Source organism: Lontra canadensis, unplaced genomic scaffold (assembly GCF_010015895.1).
Source record: "Lontra canadensis isolate GAN:19392208 unplaced genomic scaffold, GSC_riverotter_1.0 scaffold20, whole genome shotgun sequence".
NCBI lineage: Eukaryota > Metazoa > Chordata > Mammalia > Carnivora > Mustelidae > Lontra > Lontra canadensis.
Window position 1 is genome coordinate 24,627,492 of NW_022631014.1, and position 25,420 is coordinate 24,652,911.

The 25,420-nt window shown below is 38.8% G+C and overlaps 1 pseudogene; it reads left to right on the forward strand.

Annotated features, from left to right (window-relative positions):
- The first annotated feature begins 651 nt into the window (after positions 1 to 651).
- LOC116869633 lies at positions 652 to 14,500 on the forward strand (annotated as a pseudogene).
- Positions 14,501 to 25,420: the final 10,920 nt, after the last annotated feature.

Below are 25,420 nucleotides of genomic sequence, written 5' to 3' on the forward strand. Positions count from 1 at the left end.
CATTAATTTCCACTTCCCCCTTCTCTCAAACCACAAATCTCTTCTCTTCTCTTTCACTAACCATTTTATGCTCACCCTGTCCCCTCAGGGTCTCACCTGCTTACCAATGGCTTAACAAAGTATTTCTTTCAAACATACCCCGTACTCTACTCAAGAGAACACTTGGTAAAGAATATTCGCTCTCAAAGCAATCATATTTATGTGCTTTTCTTCTATTTCCAATCAGTTATTCTTAAGTTGTTATTATCCAAGAATAACTAGACATTCAATAAGCAAATTATTTGTAGGAGATTTAACCTACTTAAAGGCGGGAAGAAATGAGATGTGGCTACCTGTGTACTATCCCTTGAAGAAGCTTATAAAAGTACAGCCCCAGTAGCTGGGATGCTCTGAGGAGAACCCCAGTGGGGAGAACAATGGCTAAAAATAGGACTTGACCTTGGGTATCTGAAAGGAAAATGATAAAAAATGTTGACTGAAGAGTTTAAAGTATCTTTGAAGAAAAAAGAAAAATAAAAGCACACCCACTTTTTTAAAGTGCATGGAAGTCACCTTCTGCACTTTCTGGAAAGGAAAAGCTATTCAGCCAAGATGTAGGCTTTCAGGTATGACCTTCAACCGGCAAGGGGCAGCAATCTGTGTACCAAGAAGATGGTGGAGGCAACAGGGCAGGAAAGGAGAGTGATAGATGCCCCCAAACACTTGAGAGATCACAAAGTAAGTGCCCAGATTGGGAGGTAGAGCTAGCTATCCTGTAATCAAAACTTTAAAAAAGGCTACTTTCACTCTCAGCGAAGAGATACACATCAGATGGGCTGCAGGTTCTGGGATTGATGGCATTAATGGGAATTGAATGTGCCCACAGAGGAATGAGGGAAGAAGCATCTGATTGTAATACCTTCTTACAAATGTATTCACCAATGCCAACACCCCACCCTAGCCACTTTGCAATGGAGATTCTTGTTAATGTGAGGAAATGAAAGACTGAAGGAGGTTTCTTCTTGATTCTCACACTCCCCAGTTGCTGTCTTGTTCTGATCTTTCCCTTTGCTCCTCCCCTTTACTCTTAACTACATAAAAGCTTACCACAGGCTAGCAACTATGGAGAACTCAAAAATGAATGAGGCAGTCACTATCCAGCTTGTCCATAACCTAGTAAAGTTAACAGGTTAATGAAACATATGTTGAAAAAAACCATTATCGTGCCCATAGAAATAAAGAGGAAGACTTCGGTTTATGTAAGAAGTAACTTGAAGCAAAGCCTCAAAGAACATTCTGACTATTTTGGGTGGAGCTGGGCTGGGAAAAAAGACCTTTAGTGGGTAAAGGTAAGTGTATCTGTCATGTGCTAGACACTGATACTATCCATGGGCTATGTTATTTAAGTTTGTTTCAACAATTTATTGAGTAAACTAGATCTGGATCCAGTTATGAACAGAGGGCTCACTTTCTTTATGGAAGTTGGAGTCTAATGGTATGGCAGGCACAACAATGGCCTTCCAATGTGTCTACATCCTAATCCAGAGAACCTGTGAATATGCTGTTATGTTATGTTATGTTATGTTATGTCATGTTATGTTATGCTATGTTACATTATGTTTTATGTTATGTGGCAATGAAGAATTAAGGTAGCAGGTGAAATTAGACTCACCTTAAAATAGATTGATGATCTTGAACCAGTGTAATGACAAGGATCCCTAAACATGGAAGAGGGTGGCAGAAGAAAAAGTGTCAGTGATTGCTGTGAAAGACTTGACCAGCCATTGCTGACTTTGAAGATAGGAAAGGCCATGAGAAAGGAATGCAGACTGCCTTTAGAATCTGGAAAAGACAATAAAATGGGTTCTTCCCTAAAGCTTTGAGAAAGGAACAGAGGCCTGCTGGCACAAAAATTTTAGCTCAGTAGCATTCATTTTGGACTGCTGACCTCCACAGCTATAACACAATAAGTTTGTCCTGTTACAAGTCACTAATTTTGGGGGAACTGCATGTTGCTGCCAAAGCTTTTATCTGGTAAGGAGTAAGGCAGAAAGGGCTGTAGAAGGTGTGTTGCAGTGAGATATAGCAAACCATTGTGTTCATTCCAACTTTCTATTAATTCATAGATTTACTCATTTAGCTGGAACCATGTGCTGGGCAGAATGCCAGATGCCAGAATACAACACAAAACAAGACAAGAAAGTTTCCAGCTCTTAGGGAACTTGCAGTCTACTTAGAGAGAAGATAAAAAGTCAATGAAAAGATAAATAATCCAAATTGTAATAAACCCAATGAATGAAATTAACATCATAGTGCCACAAGAAATATAATGGTCAGGGAAGGCCTTTCCTAGGATGATATTTAAGTCAAAAGCTCTTAAAAAGAGAGAAAATAAAGTATATATGCAAACAGGAAGAACAAGGTCTTGTGGCTGGAAAGAGCTGTTACCATGATCTAAGATTTGAGAGGTGACTTATGAGACAGGAAAATAGCAAGCAAGGGGAGAAGTGGATAGGCGCTAGCTCATATAGACTTTGTAAGCCATACGATAAATTACTCTTGAGAGCAGTGGAAAAGTACTGAAGGGGTTATAAACAGAAGAGTGTTATAACCCTCTAAATATTTCATCTTATTGTTTGTTAACTTTTTATTTGAAATAATTATATATTCCCAGAACATTGCAAAGAAATACAAGAAGTTCCATGTATCCTTCACTCAGTTTTTCCCAGTGGGGGAATCTGGCACAACTACAGCACAATTTCAAAACCAGGATATTGGCATTGGTAGAATAAGCAGAACTTACTCAGATTTTACCAGTTTTACATGTATTTATTTGTGTATGTGTATATATAATTTTATGCAGTTTTGCTACACGTGTAAATTCATGTTACCACCCTCATAGTCAATATACAAAACTGCTCATCAGCACAGAGTGCTCTTATACTACCTGGTTATAGCCACAAGTATCCCTCTTCCTCACCTAAACCCTTGGCAACCTATAATCTCTCTATCATATCTATAACATTATTATTTCAAGAATGTTATATGAATGGAAACATAGAGTATGTGATTTTTTTTTGAGACTGGCTGCTTTCATTCAGCACAATGCCCTCAAGATTTATCCAAGTTGGTGTTTGTACTGATATATGTTCCTTTTTTATTGCCAAATAGTATTCCGTGGTATAAATGTATCACAATTTGATATCCATTTACCTACTGAATGAAATTTGGGTCATTTCTAGTTTTCAGCCTTTACAAATAAATTTGCTGTTGAACAGGTTTTGCTATGTGCAGGTTTCTATGTGATATAAGTCTTCATTTCTCTGAGATAAATGCCCAAGTGTGTAATTACTAGGCTCTAAGGTAGTTGCATGATTAGTTTTATATGAAACTTCTAAACTTTTTCCCAGAGTGGCTATACCATTTAAAATTTTCACCAGCACATATGAGTAATCCAGTTTTTCTATATCTTCACCAACATTTGGTGTTTTCACTATTTTTAGCTAGGTGATGGTGTATGGTGTTAGCTATTCTGATAGGTATTGTGGATTTAATTTGCATTTTCCAAGGGGCTGATGATACTGGGCATTTTTCATGGGCTTATTTGCCATCTGCTTATCCTCTTCAGTGAAATGTCTGTTCATGTCTTTTGCCCAATGTTTATTTAGATTGTTTTCTTACTGTTAACTTTTGAAAGTGATTTGTCTTATGTATTCTATATACAAACCTTTTGTCATATATGTGCTTTGAAAATATTTTCTTCTAGCCTATGGTTTGTATTTTCTTCATTTTATTTTATTTTATTTTATTTTTTTAAAGATTTTATTTATTTATTTGACTGACAGAGATCACAAGTAGGCAGAGAGGCAGGCAGAGAGAGGGAAGTGAGAAGCAGGCTCCCTTGCCAAGCAGAGACCCCGATGCGGGGCTCGATCCCAACACTCTGGGATCACGACCTGGGCCAAAGGCAGAATCTTTAACCCACTGAACCATGCAGGCGCCTCTATTTTCTTCATTTTAATAAGCCTTTCACAAAGCAGAAATTTTTTTTTTAAAGATTTTATTTATTTATTTGACAGAGAGAGATCACAGTAGACAGAGAGGCAGGCAGAGAGAGAGGGAAGCAGGCTCCCTGCTGAGCAGAGAGCCTTATGCGGGACTCTATCCCAGGACGCTGAGATCATGACCTGAGCCGAAGGCAGCAGCTTAACCCACTGAGCCACCCAGGCGCCCAAAGCAGAAGTTTTTAATTTTAATGAGGTCTGATTTATCAGTTTTTCTTTTTATAAGTTGGGGTTTTGAGTTAAAAATAGAACTCCCTACAACTCAGCAATTGCACTGCTAGGTGTTTATCTAAAAATACCAAAATAATGATTTGAAGGGGCACATGTACCCAAATGTTTATAGCAGCAATGTCTACAATAGCCAAGATATGGAAAGAACCTAGATGTCCATCAACAGAAGAATGGATGAAGAAGGTGTGGGGGATATATAGATATTATATATTTATATATTCCATTATATTATCTATATCTATATATATAGATATATTTATATATTCCATCATACATATATGATGGAATATTACTCAGCCATCAAAGACTATGAAATCTTGCCATTTACAATGATGCCGAAGGAACTAGAGGGTGTTATACTAAGCAAAATAAGTCAGTCAGAGAAAAACAAATACCATATAATTTCAGGAGTATGTGGAATTTAAGAAACAAAACAGGTGAACATAGGGAAACAAAGATAAGACAAACAAAGATAAGAAACAAGATAAGACAAAAACAGAGAGGGAGGCAAACCATAAGAGGTTCTTAACTATAGGGAACAAACAGGGTTGCTGGAGGGGAGGTGGGTGGGAGGATGGGGTAATTGGGTGATGGGCATTAAGGAGGGCAATTGATGTAATGAGAACTGGGTGTTATATGCAACTGATGAATCACTAAATTCTATCTCTGAACCTAATAATACACTATATGTTAACTAAGTTGAATTTAAATAAAAAAACAAAAAATAAGTTGGGCTTTTGGTGCCAATTCTTTAGCTCTAAGTCCCAAAGATTTTCTACTTTTTTCTAAAAAGTTTTAAATTTTTTTTATACGTAAGCTTATAATCCATTTTGAGAATTTTTTGTTTTGTTTTGTTTTTTGTTTTTTTGTAAGATGAGAGATTTAGGTTGGTTTGGGATTTTTTGTTTTTTGCCTGTGGAGGTGCATTTATTCCAGTTCCATCTGTTGGTGCTCTCTCTATCCCTCCAATAAGTTGCTTTTGTACCCTTGTCAAAAACTGGGTTGACTTGGTATGCTCAGTATTGTGTTCCATTGATCTAAGTTTCTATTCCTCCACAATACCACACTGTCTTGATTACTGTAGCTATATAATAAATTTTGAAGTCAAGATTGATTCTTTCACTTTATTCTTCTTTGGTATGGTGTTTTTATCTGTTTTAGCTCCTTTGTCTCTTCCTGGAAATTTTTAGAATAAGTTTGTGTATGACTACAAAAAAAAATAATAAAACCTTTCTGGAGTCTTGATAGGAATTTCAATAAATGTATAGAGCAATTTGGGCAGAACTGATACCTTTATTATGTTGGGTCTTCTACTCCATGAACACAATATATCTCTCCATTTATTTAGATATCGGATTTTGTGCTTCAGCATTTTGTGATTTTCAGCATACAGATTCTGTACTGTTTTGTCAGATTAATAGCTATTTATTTCATTTTCCTTGGTATTATTTTTGAGTTTCCACATGTTTGTTGTTAGTATATAGAAATGCAATTGATTTATGTGTGTTTCTCTTGTACCATGTGGCCTTGCTAAAATCACTTATTAGGTCTGGGAGTTTTACAGATACTTTGGGATTTTTAACACAGAGAAACATCATCTGCTAGTAGGGACAGTTTTATTTCTTCGTTTCTAATCTGCATGCTTTTTACACTTGATCTTAGACAAAAGGCCAAGAAGCTATTAATCTGCATGCTTTTTATTTTTTTATTTTTTTTTTAAGATTTTATTTTTTATTGATTTGACAGAGAGAGATCACAAGTAGACAGAGAGGCAGGCAGAGAGAGAGAGAGAGAGGCAGGCTCCCTGCTGAGCAGAGAGCCCGATGCGGGACTCGATCCCAGGACCCCGAGATCATGACCTGAGCCGAAGGCAGCGGCTTAACCCACTGAGCCACCCAGGCGCCCTGCATGCTTTTTAAATTGTCAAAAGATTTCTCTGCTTCTTAATAAATGGAGTATAGAAGGACAACTGATTTTTGGATATATGAAGTGAATGGAGAGTAGAGGTGTTTGTTAAGATTGGAAAGACTAAGGGAAAAGAAGGTTGAAGGGAGAAAAATGAAGAGTTCTGCCTACTGACAACTAAGTGGAAATGTTGCATGGGAGAAGGCTTCAGAAGAAAAGTCAAAAGCAGAGATAAAATTTGGGAGTAGTCAGCAATTAGATAATATTGAAATCCAGGGAAGAGAGAGGATGGAGGCCAGAAGAAGACTGAGGACCCAGCCCTGAGGACTACAGATAATTAGAGGTTGAGTATAGGAGGAGCCTGCAAAGGACATTCAATGACTTCAGAAAAATCACTCTCTTCCTTTACACTTTAGTTTATTCTCCTGAAAAAAATCGGAGTTTTGGTGAGAATAAAATTACACCACTTAAGTACTTGAGGAGTAATGTTCTTTAATTTGGGGAGTTTCTGATCATGCTGCATGGGAGAGGACTGGACAATGAACCATTCCCTCATTTGCTCATTTTGTGAGACTTGGTGCTTTGACAGTGATAAGGATGTGACTTCCATGGACAGATAGCATATCCTGATTAAGGAGACATCTATGTGTTATGGTTTGAAGTGGTGGGGTTCAGAGCCATTGGCCAAGAAAGAATTTGAGATGTCTTTGATGCAAAAAGTGATTTTATTAAAGTATGGGGACAGGATCCGTGGGCAGAAAGAGCTGCACTGGGGTTATGAGGAATGATTGATTATAAAAAATTTTCTGTCTTATGGAGGGGAGGGTGAGGTTAGGGCTCCAGGAAATTGAGCCTATAGGTTTCTGGAGATTGCTTTTTTCTTATACATCATTAAGACAGTGAAAACTGATGGAGACTCATATCCTGCATGACTATGATCTCTATCAGTTAACCATTTGTTTTTCCCTTTCCTTTGTTCTGGGGCAGCCAGGAGTGCCAGAGGAATGTCACAAAAATCCCACCTTGGTGGGGAGGGGGATGGGGGAGTTCCAGGATGTTATCTTGTGGTTTGCCCTCAGCTTGCCTTCTGCTCCCTCATCATATTAGAGCACTTCTCTTACCAGGCTCTTTGGTCAGCCATTAATAATACATCCCCACAAGTCAATGGATTCCTATTAGTCATAAAGCAAAGCATTTTGCTTGATTGGAAAAGCCAGTCAGGTTCTCCTATTCTCTGTGAGCCCAGCCGCTCCTGATTCCATACCATAGCTCAAAGGTAGGCACTTCCAATCTCCCCTGCCCTGCCCCAGTTTTCTTCCCCCCCCATACCTCTTATCCATTTCAAATGCAATAAACATGATAAATAGGTAAATATGATCACGTTTATTTGTTTCCAACCAGAATGTTAACTCCTAGTCATAGTTCCCAAAAGCCTAAGACATGTGGCCAGCACATAATAGGAGTTCTAACATTTGTTAACAAATTTTGAAATAATGTAAATTACCTCCAAATTTTAAGTCCAAGGATTACCGTCCAAAACTGGTGGGCTCAGTATCAGTGGTGTTTGTTATTAATATTTAGAGAAACCACTTGAGTATAACTATTTATGAAAAAAAGAGTCTGGAATTATGCAAAGCTTAAATTATGCAAGATTGTCATAAATGCATCCTCATGTAAAATATAACCAGTTTGTGACTTATTATATACTTGTGCTATAAATTGGTGTGCAATCATTAAATAAGATTTAAAATACATTTAATGATATATGGAAAATAACCTTAAGTTACAATTTTGAGTTCAGATGATGGGACATAAAACTACATATAGAGGGGTTCCTGGGTGTCTCAGTTGGTTAAATGTTGGACAATTGATTTCAGCTCATGTCATGATCTTGGGGTCATGAGATTGAGCCCCACATTGGGTTCTGTGCTCAGTGGGAAGCTGCTTCTCTCCCTCACCTTCTCCCTCTACCCCTTCCCCATTCCCACATGTGCTTGCTCTCAAATATATGAGTAAAGCTTAAAACTATCTATAGAATATGAGGAGCACATTTTTGAAATGGGAATAAAATGAATCAGAAACACACATAATACCCAGTGTATACACCAAAACAGTTGAATGCTAAGGTTACCAGTATTTTTTTTTTTTTTTTTGGCATCCTTTTGGCTTTCTGCTACTAACATGTAAAACTTGTATAATCAGAAAACACAAACCACCAATAAGTGAGAGTGCTTGGAAGATAATTTTATCTCGGAAATGAAGGCACTTTTAGGACCATCAAAGACAGCACCACAGACGTCATCTGAGAGGTCCTTAGGCCTCCTAGAAATCAGACATGAAATGAAGCAGGGGCCAGCAGCCATGGGAAAGCACTAGTTTTGCCTGAGAGTATATCTCAGCTGGATTGGGCCCTCTGCATTTAAAGCTTTGAGGTTGCCCCAGGGCCTTTCCAAAATGCCAGAAATTCACCCTCACCTACCCTTCTAAATAATACCTGAAGCTATAGGTAATAGAAAATAAATTTAGCTGGTTTCAACTACAAGAACATTTCTTTGACATAAAAGAATCCAAAATGAGCAGGGCAGCTCCTGGATTAGGATTATAAATGCGGGGTTATGGTCTCCCCTTTCAGTCACTCCAGTGCATTCAGTCTACCTCTAATTCTGACGCTGCAATAGCTGTGGTCATTTCTGGCCTCACTTGCAGGCCAATGACCAGAGGCAGAAGAGGTTCTGCCTCTTTCTTACACATAAATAATGAGGCTATCTTTCAAGAAAGACACCAGTTGGTGAGAGCCAGGGAGAATGGTAGAGTAGGAGGATTCTGAGCTTACCTCCTAACATAGACACATTGAGGCAACAACTACATATAATGCAATTCACTCTGAAAACAACCTGAAGACTGGAAGAACAGATCATCCATAGCTAAAGAGATAAAGAAAAAGCTATATCCAGAAGGGTAGTAGAGGCAGAGACATGATCAGAAGACAAACCCCCAGGGTGGTGACCAACAAGGAGGAGAGATATCAGTGGTGTAGAAGTCCTCCTTGAGTAGTGAGGGGGATCAAGAACCATATCAGGTACCCCCAGCCCTAGAGGCCCGAACCAGAAAGATAAGCCCCCATAATGTCTGCTTTTGAAAATTGGTAGACATTAACTCAGGGAGAACCATAGGGCTACAGGAACCAAGTCTTCATTCTTCATTCTTCTTCTTCTTCTCCTTCTCCTTCTTCGTCTTCTTCTTCTTCTTCTTCTTCTTCTTCTTCTTCTTCTTCTTCTTCCTCCTCCTCCTCCTCCTCCTCCCCTTCTTCTTCTTCTTCTTCTTCTTCTTCTTCTTCTTCTTCTTCTTTCTCCTTCTTCTTCTTCTTTTTCTTCTTCTTCTTTCTTCTTCTTTCTTTTTCTTTCTTCTTCTTCTTCTTCTTCTTCTTCTTCTTCTTCTTCTTCTTCCTTTTTTTTTCCAATTTAAAGTCTTTTTTTTTTTTAGTTTTTATTTATTTTTTATAAACATATAATGTATTATTAGCCCCAGGGGTACAGGTCTGTGAATCGCCAGGTTTACACACTTCACAGCACTCACCATAGCACATACCCTCCCCAATGTCCATAACCCCACCACCCTCTCCTTACCCCCCTCCCCCTGGCCACCCTCAGTTTGTTTTGTGACATTAAAATTCTCTTATGGTTTCTCTCCCTCCCGAGCCCATCTTGTTTCATTTATTCTTTTCCTACTCCCCAAACCCCCCACGTTGCATCTCCACTTCCTCATATCAGGGAGATCATATGATAGTTGTCTTTCTCTGATTGACTTATTTCGTTCCAAGTCTTCATTCTTAAAGGTGAAGCATTCTGTATCATTCTAGCACAGAGGCAGCAATTTGAAAGGAGCCTGGGTGGGGTACCTGGGTGGCTCAGTCAGTTAAGCATCTGCCTCTGGCTCAGGTCATGATCCCAGGGTTCTGGGATGGAGCCCCATGTCAGGTTCTCTGCTCTACAGGGAGCCCACTCCTCCCTCTGCCAGCTGTTCCCCCTGCTTGTGCTCTCTCTCTCTTTCATTCTGAGAAAAAAGAAAAAAGAAGAAGAAGAAAAAAGAGCCTGACTTACACCTAACTATTTACTGACTAATTTTAGGACATGTGCCAGAGAGGCAGGGATCTGAAGAAGCTTTCTCTGGAAGTAGAAGTGCCAGTCACCATTTTTCCTTTTTTCCTTCAACCAAGCTGTCTGGACACTTGTGGGAGCCAGTTCTGATGCTTTCCATTTACTTTACTAGTACTGTCCAACCTGCACTAGTGTTCCCTTGTAGACCCACCTCACCCAACATTCCTGTCCCAGAAGGTACCCCTCCAATGTGGCTTCTTCCCTGCCACATTCAGCAGGCAGTCTCAGTTGGGACCAGTATTACCCCAAAGTGACTAATGTCTTACCAAACCCAGCATATAGCCTAAGCCACATCTGATGCCCTTCTGGAGGATTCCTAACCCAGTGAGTGGGCCAGCCCCATACTTGCAGCAGTTATAGCTAGGTCTCTAAGCCAGCCACACCCACCAGCATTTTCACAGCAGTTACAGCCCTGTCACAACAGGAGGGCATGTACAACCCATATGGTAGACACTCCTGAAATACCTTGTTCTTGTGGCAAGAGGAATTGTACTACAGGGCCCCCAGAGGATGCCTTCTACATGAAGCCACGACTTTCAAGACCAGGAGACATAACTGAACTACAAAATACATAAAAACAAACAGATAAAATGGAGACAAGTATATTTCAGATTAAAGAACAAGACAAAACCTCAGAAAGAGCCAAACAGAATGTAAATAAGCAATCTACCTAATAGAGTTCAAAATAATGGTCCTAAAGATGCTCACCAGACTTGAGAGAAGTGTGGCTGAATTCAGTGAGAACTTCAATAAGGAGAGAGAAAAATATAAAAAGGAACCAATCAGAGCTGAAGAATACAGTAACTAAAATGAACTAGAGGGATTCAACAGCAGATTAGAGGATACAGAAGAATGGATCAACAATCTAAAAGACAGGGTAGTGGGGACATCTGGCTGGCCTAGCTGGAGGACTCCTGACTTGGGGTCATGAGTTCAAGCCCCACATTGGGTATAGAGATTACTTAAATAAATAAAATGTTAAAAAAAATCAATAAATAAAATTATAAAAGAAAGGAAGGAAGGAAGGATGAAAAGGCAGTGGAAAGCAACCAAGCTGAAAAGCAAAAAGAAAAATAATTTTTTTTTTTTTAAAGTATGTGCCACACTAGCATGGAGCCCAATGCAGGGCTTGAACTCACAACCCTGAGATTAAGAACTGAGCTGAGATCAAGAGGCAAACACCAAAGCGACTCCCCAAATTTTTTTTATTGAGGATAGTTTAAGGAACTTCTGGGACAATCTTGAGTACACTAACATTCACATTTTAAGGGTCCCAGAAGGAGAAGAGAAAGAGGAACAGAACATTTATTGAAGAGATAATAGTGGGAACATTTCCTAACTGGGGAAGGAAACATAGCCAGATCTAGAAATCAATGAAAACTCCAAACAAGATGAACCCAAGGAGGTCCACACCAAGACACAAAATAATTAAAGTATCAAGTCCCCTACAACCAGTGGTGCCTGGTAGGTGTCTGTGGGTGTGGGCAGCCACCTGGGACATGGGGGTTACTGGCTGGTGGCTCCAGCAGCAGCAGCAGCAGCAGTAAGGATGGCAGTAGTGTCAGGGCACAGAGGATGGTACCAAAGATGGCAGGAAGTGCAATGAAATGGGCTAGGAAGGTAAGTATCCCTAGTTTGTCAAGGAGAACAAGCCCTTCCAGCAGTACTACCAGGAGCTCAAGAATACCCAAGGGCAAATGGGACCAGGTCATGGAAGCACTCAGGGGGCCCCTCCTGGCCACTTTAGAATTACTGATTACAAAAGTCACACACAAAAAACCTCTTTATTGCTTAAAGAACAAGTATTTCAAGAAATTGGAGGACCTAAAGCAGAAGGTCAGTAAGTTAAAGTTCCACAGCCCATGAGTTGGTATTCTAAAGAACATGCCAGGCACACAAATTTAGGTGGAAAAATCTGAAAAGGTCTCCACATTTGGAAAAGTTTCACTGGTTTCTGGAAACTGAATCTGGAAATATCAGTTGTCAAGAAGCCATTAGCATGATTCCACTACTGTTACTTAATACTCATCCTCTCCATAAGATCTTAGATATGTGTGCAGCATCTGAATCAAAGACCACACAATTAATTGAAATGTTATATGCGGACATGATTGTCCCTTTTCCTGAGGGGTTTGTCATCATAGAGATGAGGTCAATAAGCATTACTATCTGCTCCTTCATCAGGCCAAAATTCTGAGCAGCCTCTGCATCTACGGTGATCAACCATGATGTATCCAGCATATCCAGACTCAAAATAGATATTAGTAGGAGGAAAGAAATTCTCTTCTATAACTGCATTATATGTAATGTCCCTTACAGTGGAGATAGCACTATGAGAAAAAAAGCCACTGATGTTTGGAAAAAGTGGAAGACATCATATAACTTGCAGCTGCATGAGTTATAGCTGTAGACTATAAGGCAAGGCACCGAGAAGCTAGTGGAAGGTGGTAGGTTGGTGTCTTCTATATGTTCACTAAACCCCCATTAAAGATGAAGCAGTAATAGTATCTTTACTGGAAAAAAAGTGAAGGTGCTTTGGAGCTGGCTGATATGTTTTCTGAGCTGCCAGGACTTAAATGGTTGCCTGGAATTACATAGTGGAAGGTAATGATGAAAGATGGACAGTGGTTTAGAGAGTGAGATGGTAATCCTCACAGCAGACATACCCAGATCTGGCCTACCAGGTTCCACCGAAGGAGCCAGAATACTTACAGGGGATGCACCTAGAGTGGTATCCTAGAATATTACCACATCATCAAAACACTGGAGGGCGCCTGGGTGGCTCAGTGAGTTAAAGCCTCTGCCTTCGGCTCAGGTCATGATCTCAGGGTCCTGGGATCAAGCCCCACATCGGGCTCTCTGCTCGGCAGGGAGCCTGCTTCCTCCTCTCTCTCTGCCTGTCTCTCTGCCTATTTGTGATCTCTCTCTATCAAATAAATAAATAAATAAAAATAAAATCTTAAAAAAAAATTACTGGCGGGTTATTTGTAACAGTGTTAGTGAAAAAGTCTTCAATGACATGGCAGAAACATCCACCAAAGCTGGAGGGTGAATCTGTGGTGCCCAGAGAAACTGGTCCAACTCTGCAAATCCCACAGAAGGAAAAACTACAAACTCTTTCTGAGCAGGAAAGTAAACCAGGCAGCAGAATTGACAACACAAAGATAATGGAAATAACTGAGAATTTAGAGAACAATGGAAATAAGAAAGATGGAGTGTGTGGTCCTTCTCCATCTAAGAAAGTGAAGTTATTTGGAAGAATTTAAAGATGATCCATTTGTATTTGTTCTTGAAGATGGACCATTATTTCCACCTATCCAGAAATTTTTTTTTTTTTAAGATTTTATCTATTTGACAGAGAGACAGTGAGAGACAGAACATAAGCAGGAGGATTATGAGAGGGAGAAGCAGGCTTCCTGCCAAGCAGGGAGCCTGAAGCAGGGCTCAATCCCAGGACCCTGGGATCATGATCTGAGCCAAAGGCAGATGCTTAACTACTGAGCTACCCAGGCACCCCTAACCAGAAATTCTATGCATGGGGTCCTTCATTCCCTAAGATGAATTTGTTAACTCAAACTATGGAAGGGAAGAAAAGGCAACTCTACATAGTCTCCAAGGAGCTGAACAATGTGCTGTTGAATAATAGTGAGAGGATGAAGGTTGTAAACACTGGGATATAAGTCTGGTATTGGAATAACAGCGATGAAGAGTTTGACTGTGCTTTTCAGTTAGCACAGGAGGGAGTATACACATTATATTCATTTATTAATTCAAGAATGATCACTGTATCAATGGAAGATGTTAAAATTCTATTGATCCAGGAAAATCCATTTTTTAAGAAAACGTAGCAGTAAGACATACAGCCAAGCCAGGGACTTGGCTAAGGGGAGCATCATCCTGAAGTATGAGCCAGACTCTTTTAAACCAGATACCCCTCAGTGTCCCATTGTGTTATGTGGATAGCAGGGAAAGTCCTCCATTTGGACTTTTACGTTCAGGAATGAATGGCTTCACCATCTCAGAATGATGGGGCTAGAGGTGTTGGCATAAAAGAAGAAAGGGACTGTTCTGGTACATAAGAATACAAGCAGCTCTGGGCTGCCTAGGAGAAAGTGTGTGCCAAATATGGAGTGGAGCAGGCCACCAGCACAGATGCCACCATGAAACCTGATCTGATCCATGAGGGGCTGCCCTGCCTCAGTGAGGACACCCAGGGAAAGCCTGCCTGGACCCTGGCAGGGGCCTTCACCTTGGTGTTCAGAGCCAAACCCAGAACTTCTGACCTATAAACTATGTATTTTTCAAGACTGGAAACTGATGGAATGATAAAACAGACTGTGAATCATCTCAGTACTGCTTTCATGTATTTTTTTTTGATTGTTAGAAGTTGCTCATTTTACCTCGTTTCTTTGGAAAAGCTGGGTCCAATGTACCTATTGTAGGCAGTGGACTTTGACCATTAAAGTCTTACTTCTATCAAGAAACAAAACTGCTCTTGCAGGAATTTTCAGTCCCCTTTGTTAGGTCTATATTGGTCTTAAGTTCCAGTAATTGTTTTAATTATTACTTATAGAAAGAATCTATAACCATTATGATTGTTGGAAAACCACACCGTAAGTTTTAATATTCATATTAAATTGCACATTAGCAGTGTGATATTAGTATGCAATAGGTTAATATCTGAGGTCTCAGATGACTTCTTTTTTTTAAGATTTTATTTATTTATTTGATAGAGATCATAAGTAGGCAGAGAGGCAGGGAGAGAGAGGGGGAAGCAGGCTCCCTGCTGAGCAGAGAGCCCAATGCGGGGCTCTATCCCAGGACCCTGAGATCATGACCTGAGCTGAAGGCAGAGGCTTTAACCCACTGAGCCACCCAGGTGGCCTCGGATGACTTCTGTGCCTTTGTAATAAAAGGCATTTATTACTTTCTCAGAGTTCAAAAAATTAAAACCTCAAAAGCTAAAAATAAAGAATCTTAAAAGCAGCAAAAGAGAAGCAAATAGTTACATACAAGGTAAATCCCCCCAAGGCTATCAGCTAATTTTTCAGCAGAAAGTTTGCAGGTCAGAAGAAAGTGGCATGACACATTCAAAGTGCTAAAAAGAAGAAAAAAAACCTACAATCTAAAACACTCTACCTAGCAAGGTTATTATCAGAATTGAAGGAGAGTTAAAGTGCTTCCCAGACAAGCACATTAAAGGAGTTCATCACCACTAAACTGGCCTTACAAGAAATATTAGAGGAATTACTTTAAAAAAAAAATTATTTATTTATTTATTTGACAGAGATCACAAGTAGGCATAGAGGCAGGCAGAGAGAGAGGTAGCAGGAGGGGGAAGCAGGCTCCCCGCTGAACAGAGACCTGATGTGGGACTCAATCCTAGGACCTCAAGATCATGACCTGAGCTGAAGGCAGAGGCTTAACCCACCGAGCCACCCAGGTGCCTCTAGAGGAATTACTTTAAGCAGAAAAGAAAAAGCCATAAATAGAAGTAACACAATTATAAAAGGAAAAAATTTCACTGGCCAAAGCAAATATATTTTAAAGGTAGTAGATAACTTATAAAGCTAGTATGCAAAGTAAAAGACAAAACTAGTAAAATCAATCATATCTACAAAAGCTAGTTAAGGGATATGCAAAATAAAGGTAAAATATGATATCATATACATAAAATGTGTAAAGGAGTAAAAATGTAGTACTTTTAGAATATGTTTGAACTTAAGCAACCATCAACTTAATATAGACTGCTAAATACATAGGATGTTATATAATATAAGCTTCATGGTAACCACAAACCAAAAACCTATAATAGATACACAGAAAATTAAAAAAAAAAAAAAGGATCTAAGCATAATACTAACAAAAGTTATCAAATCACAAGGAAAATATAGGAAGAGAAGAAAGAAACAATAATACAATAATACAAAAACAACCAGAAAATAATGAACAGAATAGCACTAAACACATATCTGTCAATATTTACTTTGTAAATAGACTCAGTGCTCTAATCAAGATACACAAGATCTATCTATATGCTGCCTACAAGCAATTCATTTCAGACCTACAGATATATACAGACTAAAGGTGAAGGGATGGAAAAAGATATTTAATGTAATGTAAATAGAAACAATAAAAGGCTGGGATAGTGGTATTTTTAAAAAAAAATGTTTTATTGGGCACCTGAGTGGCTCAGTGGATTGGGCCTCTGCCTTCAGCTCAGGTCATGATCTCAGGGTCCTGGGATCAAGTCCCGCATCGGTCTCTCTGCTCAGTGGGGAGCCTGCTTCTCCCTTTCTCTCTATCTGCCTCTCTGCCTATCTGTGATGTATCTCTCTGTCAAATAAATAAAATTTTTAAAAAAGAAAAAAATGTTTTATTTATTCATTTGAGAGAGAGAGAAAGAGGGAGAGGGAGAAGCAGACTCCCTGCTGAGCTGGGAGCCTGATGTGAGGCTTGATCTCAGGACCTGGAGAGCATGACCAGAGCTGAAAGCAGATGCTTACCCATCTGAGCCACCCAGACACCCCAGGATAACAATACTTATATCAAACAAAATAGACTACCAAACAAAGACTGTAACAAGAGACAAATAAGGACATTATATAATGATCAAAGAATCAATCCAATGAGAGAATATATCAATTATAAATATCTACGCACCCAACACTGAAGCATCTAACTGTATAAAGCAAATATTAACAGAACTAAAGTGAGAAATTGATAGTAATATAATAGTAGGAGACTTTAATGCCCCACTTACTTCAATGGATAAATCATCCAGACAGAAAATCAATAAGGAAAGTGTGGTTTTGAACAACACATTAGAGCAGATGGGCTTAACAGCTATATACAGAACATTCCATCCAAAAACAACAGAATACACATTTTTTTCAAGTGCACAGAGAACATTCTCCAGAATAGATCACATGTTGGGGCACAAAACAAGTCTCAGTAAATTTAAGAAAACTGAAATCATATCCATCCTTTTTTTCCCCCCTACATGATATGAAACTAACAATTAAATACAAGGAAAAAAAAAAACTAGGAAAAAAAAAAGAAACACAAAGAGGAAATTAAAAGGAACCTGAAGACAAATAAAAATGGAAACACAGCAGTTCAAAATCGTTGGGATGCAACAAAAGAAGTTTTTAAGAGGGAAATTTGGAGGAGCTTGGGAAGATGGCAGAGTAGCAGAGTAGGAGGACACTGAGCTCACCCCATCCCACTTTTTCAACTGGATATTGTCCATTTTCAAGTCAACAAAATGGAGAGCAATTTGAAGACTGGCAGAATAACCTCCACAACTAAACATAGAGAAGAAGCTGCATCTGAAAGGTTAGGAATGTCAGAAATGCAGAGGGAGGCTGCCCACAGCAGAGAGGGAGCTGTGCATCTAGAGAGGGCAGAGAAATGGGCCCTTGCACTGGGGAATTCATGCAGGGAAGATTAATCCCAATAACACTTGGCTTTAAAAACTGGAGGGTCTGAATTCCATGAGTTTATACAACCACTGGTACTTAGAGCCTGGAGCTTTAAAAGTCTGCTGACTCAGCACTGGGTGAGGAGGGAGGGTGAGTGATAGCTCTGCCCACCACCTTTAGAGAGAAATAGCCTTCATGGAGAAGCAACATAAAAATGGCAGTTTACACAAAGCCATGGGCAAATAGGAGACAGATCTGTTTATACTGATTTTGCAGCATGTTGGGTACTTCTCTAGAAACGAGGGAAGTGGCAGGTGCCATTTTCCTCCTTTGCTTTCCAGCATAAACAGGGCCAGCTATAAGAGGTCGGACTGCATAGACACTTGCTACCTAACCGACTAGTAGTGCACCACACCCACAAGTTTTCCTGAGGACTAGTTCACTCCAAGCCTGCTGACCTCAGCCTGGATTGAAGGCAAATTTGGTTAAAGCCACAGATGGCCCTTACAAGCCACTGGATGCACAGCTGCTATTCACCATGCAGAACCACCATGCTAGGCCCACTTGTGACTCAGTGCCTAGTCACCATACCGCACCCAGCAGCACACCCCAGCTACCATCATACACCAGGTCCAGCCTGGCCCAGCCTTGTGCCCCCGACAGCCCTGACACACAGCCTCCAACCAGCAAAGTGCTTGGAGGAATATCACATTTGTGTAGCCCAGCACAAATTTTACTAACACCATGGCCTCACTTCCAAGTTCTCTGGTGGCACACCCCTTCAGAGCTGGCCTGCCTGGGTCCTACTAACAACACAGAGAGCCAACAGAGCCCACAACAGACAGAGTACAGATGACTGCACTAAAAGGAAAAGTGACTCAGACCCAACAGTAGGGTATAAGCAGCACACATAGGGCACTCTCCTGAAGTTCTGGTGAATAGGGAACAGGGCAGTCTAGGAACTCTTCTTCATAAAGTCACTACTTTCAAGAGCAGAAGATACAGGTGACTTTCTTAACACAGAGAAACAGACACAGAGAGACAGAAAAAATGAGGAGACAAAAATTTATCCCAAATTAAAGAACAGGACAAAACCACAGCCAGACATCTAAGTAACATGCTTAATAGAGAACTTAGAGCAATCCTCACTGAACTTGAAAAAAGAATGGAAGACATGAGTGAGACCCTTAACACAGAGATAAAAAATAACATTGTAGAGATAAATAAGCTTAATGAAATGAATAGCAGAATGGAAGAAGCAGGGGAATGAATTATTGACCTAGAAAACTGAGTAATGGAAAGTATTCAAGCTGAACAAAAAAAGAGCAAAGAATTTGCAAAATGAGAACAGTCTCCGTCAAAGATAATAACGTATTATAGGGGATACTGAAGAAGAGAAAGAAAAGGGGGTAAAAAAATTATTTGAAGAAATAATAACAAAAATTTCCCTAATCTGGGGAAAGAAACAGATAGCCAGATCCAGAAGACACAGAAAAACCCCAACAAAATCAACAAAAGCAGGCCTACACCAAGATATATATGCAAAATATATATATATATATATATATATGCAAAATATAGTGATAAAGAAAAAAAATCTTAAAAGCAGCAAGATAAAAGAAGTTAGTAACTTACAAGGGGAACACATAAGGTCAGCAGATTTTTCAACAGAAACTTTGCAAGCCAGAAAAGAGTAGCATGATATATTCAAGGTGAAGGGGACAAGTCTGTAGCCAAGAATACTTTATCTAGCAAGGCTACCATTTGTAATAGAAGGAGAGAAAAAGAGTTTCCCAGACAAACAAAAACTAAAGGAGTTCATGACCCCTAAGCCAGTCCTGCAAGAAATATTAAAAGGGACTCTGAGTGGAAAGGAGAGACCGAAGGTGACAGTATAGAGGTAGGAGACACAAAAGCAATAAAAATAAATATTTCTGTAAAAAAATTAATCGTGGAACCCACAAGGATATAAAATATAATAACATATACTTAACATGGGGAGGAGAGAAAAGAATGGGTTCAAATATAAATGACCACGAACTTAATATAGACTGTTATATGCAGAAGATGTTATATACAAACCAAATGGTAACATATATCAAAAACCATTAATAAATATGTAAAGAATAAAGAGAAAGAAATCCAAATATATCACTAAAGAAAATCAACAAAACATGAAATAGAGAAACACAAGAAAGACTCAAAGAAAGTCTTTCTAAACAACCACAAAATAAGTAATAAAATGGCAATATATGCATATCTATCAATAATTACTTTGAGTGGAAGGACTAAACACTTCAATCAAAACACATAAGGTGAGAGAATGCATGAAAAAACAAGACCTATTTATCTGAAATCTACCTGAGACCAATTTTAGACTAAAGACACCTGCAGATTGAAAACCAAAATACAATAGCAGAGTGCATACTCTGAAACATTTCCTGAAATGTTAGGCCCTGAACAGTATAGGACCTCTTCTTCAATATAGCCATTACTCTCAAGAGCAGGAAATTTAATAGGCTTTCCTAACACACCAAGAAAAACAAAACAGTGACCCAGACAAAATGCCAAGACAGAGGAATTTACCCCACAAGAAAGAAGATGAAGAGGTCACAGCCAGGGATCTAATCAAAACAGAAATAAGTAATATGCTTGAATGAGAATTTAAAGCAACTATCATAAGAATACTAGCCGGACTTGAGAAAAGCATAGCAGACGCTAGAGAATTCCTTACTGCAGAGATAAGAACTAAAAACTAGTCAGGCTGGGGTGCCTGGGTGGCTCAGTGGGTTAAAGCCTCTGCCTTCAGCTCAGTTCCTGGGATAGAGCCTACTTCCTCCTCACTCTCTGCCTACTTCTCTGCCTACTTGTGATCTCTGTCAAATAAATAAATAAAATCTTAAAAAAAAAAAAACCTAGTCAGGCTGAAATACACAAGGCTATAACCAAGATGCAAAACTGAACAGATGTTATAACAGTGAGGATGTACAAAGGAGAGAAATAAGTGATAAAGAAGATAAAATCATGGAAAATAAAGAAGCTGAAGAGAAGAGGGAAAGAAAAGTATTTGAGCATGAATGTAGATTTAGGGAACTCAGCAACTCCTTAAAGCATAAAACACTCATATCACAGGAGTCCCAAAAGAAGAAGAGAGGGAAAAGGGGCAGAAGGTTTATTTGAAAAAAATTATAGTTGAAAACTTCCCTAATCTGGGGAAGGAAACAGACATTGAAATCCAGGAGGCATAGAAAACTCCCATCAAATTCAACAAAAGCTGGGCAACACCAAGACATATTTTACTAAAATTTTAAACTATGGAGATAAGGAAAGAATCCTTAAGATTCTAAGAAAAGAAATCCATAACCTACAAAGGAAGACAAATCAGGTTCTCAACAGATCTTTTCACAGAATCCTGACAGGCCAGAAGTGAGTAGCATGATATATTCAAGGTGCTGAAGAGGAAAATTATGTAGCCAAGGATATCTTATCTAGCAAGTCTCTAAATAGAAGGATAGATAAAGAGTTTCCTAGAAAAACAAAAACTAAAGGAGTTCATGACCCCTAAGCCAGCCCTGCAAGAAATATTAGAGGGGACTCTTTGAGTGGGAAGGAAAAACAAAAAGCAACAAAGATTAGAAAGGAACAGAGAGGGGAACCTGGGTGGCTCAGTGGGTTAAGCCGCTGCCTTTGGCTCAGGTCATGATCTCAGGGTCCTGGGATCGAGTCCCGCATCGGGCTCTCTGCTCAGCAGGGAGCCTGCTTCCCTCTCTCTCTCTCTCTCTGCCTGCCTCTCCATCTACTTGTGATCTCTCTCTGTCAAATAAATAAATAAAATCTTAAAAAAAAAAAAAAAGGAAAGGAACAGAGAAAATCTCCATAATCAATGTAATTTTACAATGGCATTAAATTCTTATATATCAATAATAACTCTGAATGTAAATGGACTACTTGTTCCAATCAAAAGACACAGTGTATCAGAATGGATTAAAAAAAATACCCATTTATTTGTGTTTATAAGAGACTCATTTTAGATCTAAAAACACCTGCAAATTGAAAGTAAAGAGATGGAGAACCATCTGTCATGCTAATGGACTTCAAAAGAAAACCAGAGTAGCCATACTTATGTCTATATTTTAAAATGAAGACAGTAATGAGAGAGGAAAAAGGGTACTATATCATAATTAATGGGTCCGTCCAACAAGAAGATCTAACAGATACATATTTATGTATGCCCTCAACTTGGGAGCTCCCAAATATGTAAATAAATTAATAACAAACATAAAGAAACTCATTGATAATAGTACAATAATAGAAGGGGATTTTAACACCCCACTTACAGCAATGGACAGATCATCTAAACAGAAAATTAACAAGGAAACAATGGCTTTGAATGATACATTGGACCAGTTGGACTTAACAGATATATTCAGAACATTTCACCCTAAAGCAGCAGAACACATATTCTTTTCAAGTGCACATGGAACACTCTGTAGAATAGATCACATACAAATCAGGTCTCAACAAGTACAAAAGGATGGAGATCATACCATGCATATTTTCAGACCACAACGCTATGAAACTTGAAGTCAACCACAAAAAATGTGGAAAGACCACAAATACATGGAGGTTAAAGAATAGCCTACTAAAAAATTAATAGGTAGACCAGGAAATTAAAGAAGAAATTAAAAAATACATGGAAGCAAATAAAAATGAAAACACAACAGTCCAGAGCCCTAGGGATGCAGCAAAGATGGTCCTAAGAAGGAAGTATATGGCAGTATAGGCCTTTCTCAAGAAACAGAAGTCTTAATTACACAGTCTAACTTTACACCTAAAGGACCTAGAAAAGGAACAGCTAATAAAGCCTAAAGCCAGCAGAAGAAGGGAAATAATAAAGATGAGAGCAGAAATAAACTATATAGAAAGAGAACAAAACCCAAAAACCCAGGAGAACAGATCAGTGACACTAAGAACTCCTTCTTTGAAATAATAAAATTGATATATTCCTAGCCAAACTTTAAAAAGAAAATAGAAAGGGCCCAAATAAATAAAAACACAAATGAAAGAAGAGAAATAATAACCAACACCATAGAAACATAAACAATTATAAAAGGAAAATGAAAAATGAAAAACTGGGCAATCTGGAAGAAATAGACAAATTCCTAGAAATATATAACTATATATAACTATATAACTACCAAATCTGAAACAGAAAGAAATAGAAATAGAAAATTTGAACAAACCAATAGCCAGCAAAGAAGTTGAATCAGTAATCAAAAATCTCCCAACAAACAAAAGTCCAGGGCCAGATGGTATCCCAGGGGAATTCTGCCAGACTACTATGTATTTATCCAAAGGATACAAACAGTGATTTGAAGGGGCACATGCACCCCAATGTTTATAACAACCGTGTCCAATGCAGCCAAATTATGGAAAAAGCCCAAACATCCATTGACTGATGAATGGATAAAGAGGTGGTATATATACGCATGGAATAGTACTCAGCCATCAAAAGGAATGAAATCTTGCCATTTGGAAAGATATGGATGGAGCTAGAATGTATTATGCTAAACAAAATAAGTCAGAGAAAGACAAATACCAAAGGATTTTACTTATATGTGGAATTTAAGATACAAAACAGATGGACAGAAGGGAAGGGGGGAGAAAAGACAGAGGGAAGCAAACCATAAGAGACTTAAAAAAAAAAGATTTTATTTATTTATTTCACAGTGAGAGAGAGAGAGCACACAAGCAAGGGGAGTAGCAGGCAGAGGGAGAAGCAAGGAGCCTGATGTGGAGCTTTATCCCAGGACCCTGGGATCATGACCTGAGCTGAAGGCAGATGCTTAACTGACTGAACCACCCAGGCACCCCAAACCACAAGAGACTCTTAATGATAGAGAACAAATTGAGGTTTGATGGAGGGAGGGATATGGGGGATGGGCTAAATGGGTGATGGATATTAAGGAGGGTGCTTGTTATGATGAACACTGGTATTATATGTAAGTGATGAATCACTAAATTCTACTCTTGAAACCAATATTACACTATATGTTAACTAGAATTTAAATACAAATTTAGGGGGGAAAAAAGGAAAAGGGAACACTCCTATACTATTGATGGGAATGTAAATTGGTGCAGACAGTATGGAAAAACAGCATGAAGATTCCTCGGAAAATTGAAAATAGAAATTCCATTTCTGGGTATTTACCCAAAGAAAATGAAAACACTAATTCAAAAAGATATATGCAACACCATGTGTATTGCAACATTATTTTCAATAGCCAAGATAAAGAAACAACCTAAGTGTATATTTATAGAAGAATAGATAAAGAGGATTATGGAATATTACTCAGCCATAAAAAAGAATGAGATCGTGTCATTTGTGACAAAATGGATGGACCTAGAGAGTATTATGGTAAGTGAAGTAAATCAGATGGAGAAAGACAAATACCATATGATTTCACTTATATGTGCAATGTAAAAAACAAAAAGAAAAGTGGAAATAGAGTCATAGTACAGAGAACAAATTAGGGGTTGTCAGTGGGAACTATGGGTAGCATAGGTGGTAGGTATTAAGAAGTACAAACTTCCAGTATTAAAATAAATAAGTCACAAGGATGAAATAGGGAATATTTCTTGGGAATACAGTCAATAATATGGCAATAACTTTATATGTGACAGATAATAAGCAATTTGTAAAGTATATAATTGTCAATTCATTACATTGTGCAACTGAAACTAATACAGTGTTGTTTATCAACTGTATTTCAATTAAAAAAAAACCTTAACACCTATTTCTCATATTCTTTGTGTCATCCAACTTTGCCAAATCCAATTACTTACAAAAATAGTTCTCTGATTACACCAATCAAACCCACCCATGGGGGTTAGTGTCCTCTGAAATCCAGTATGTATGAACATTAAGGGTTATTTGGGAACACAAGAAGTGTGTGTGTGGATGCCAAACCAGCAGTTGACAGCATCTACTGTGACTACTGGATCCTCCCTACCAGTCAGTAGGCTTTCTTCTTCCTAACTAAAGGAAGCCACAGGTAGGTTCTCTTTGGATACATCCAGCCTCAAAACATGAAGCCTTCCCAGAGATCCACAGAAATTACTTCAAAAGACACTTGGAAACAAGATTTACAACATGGAGGACTTTCATCTCTGTTATAATGTCTACTTAACCTGCGTTTCCTTCTTCTGACAGTACTTTTTATTAACCGAGTTAAGTTATGGATTTGTCCATTGCAAGATTTGTCGTTTGCTCAGCGTTAGACCACAGTAACATCTCCCAAGTAGTCACAACCTACATCTTTGCTTCAAAGAGCAGAAGTGCTCATAGTTGGATTTGGACTACAGAGAGCACAGCACAAGTATGGAGTGGAAAAATCAAGGTCTTTGGAAAAAAATAAGTAAATAAAAATTTTTTAAAAATCTGGGTTTGAATCCTGCCTTTGTTAGTTAATTGCTGATTAATTTTAGGCAAGATATTTAGCCTCTCTGAAACTACTTTCTCATCACAAAATAGAAATACTACTGGGACACCTGGGTGGCTCAGTGGGTTAAGCCTCTGCCTTCAGCTCAGGTCATGATCTCAAGTCCTGGGATCCAGCCACATTGAGCTCTCTCTGCTCTGTGGGGAGCCTGTTTCCCC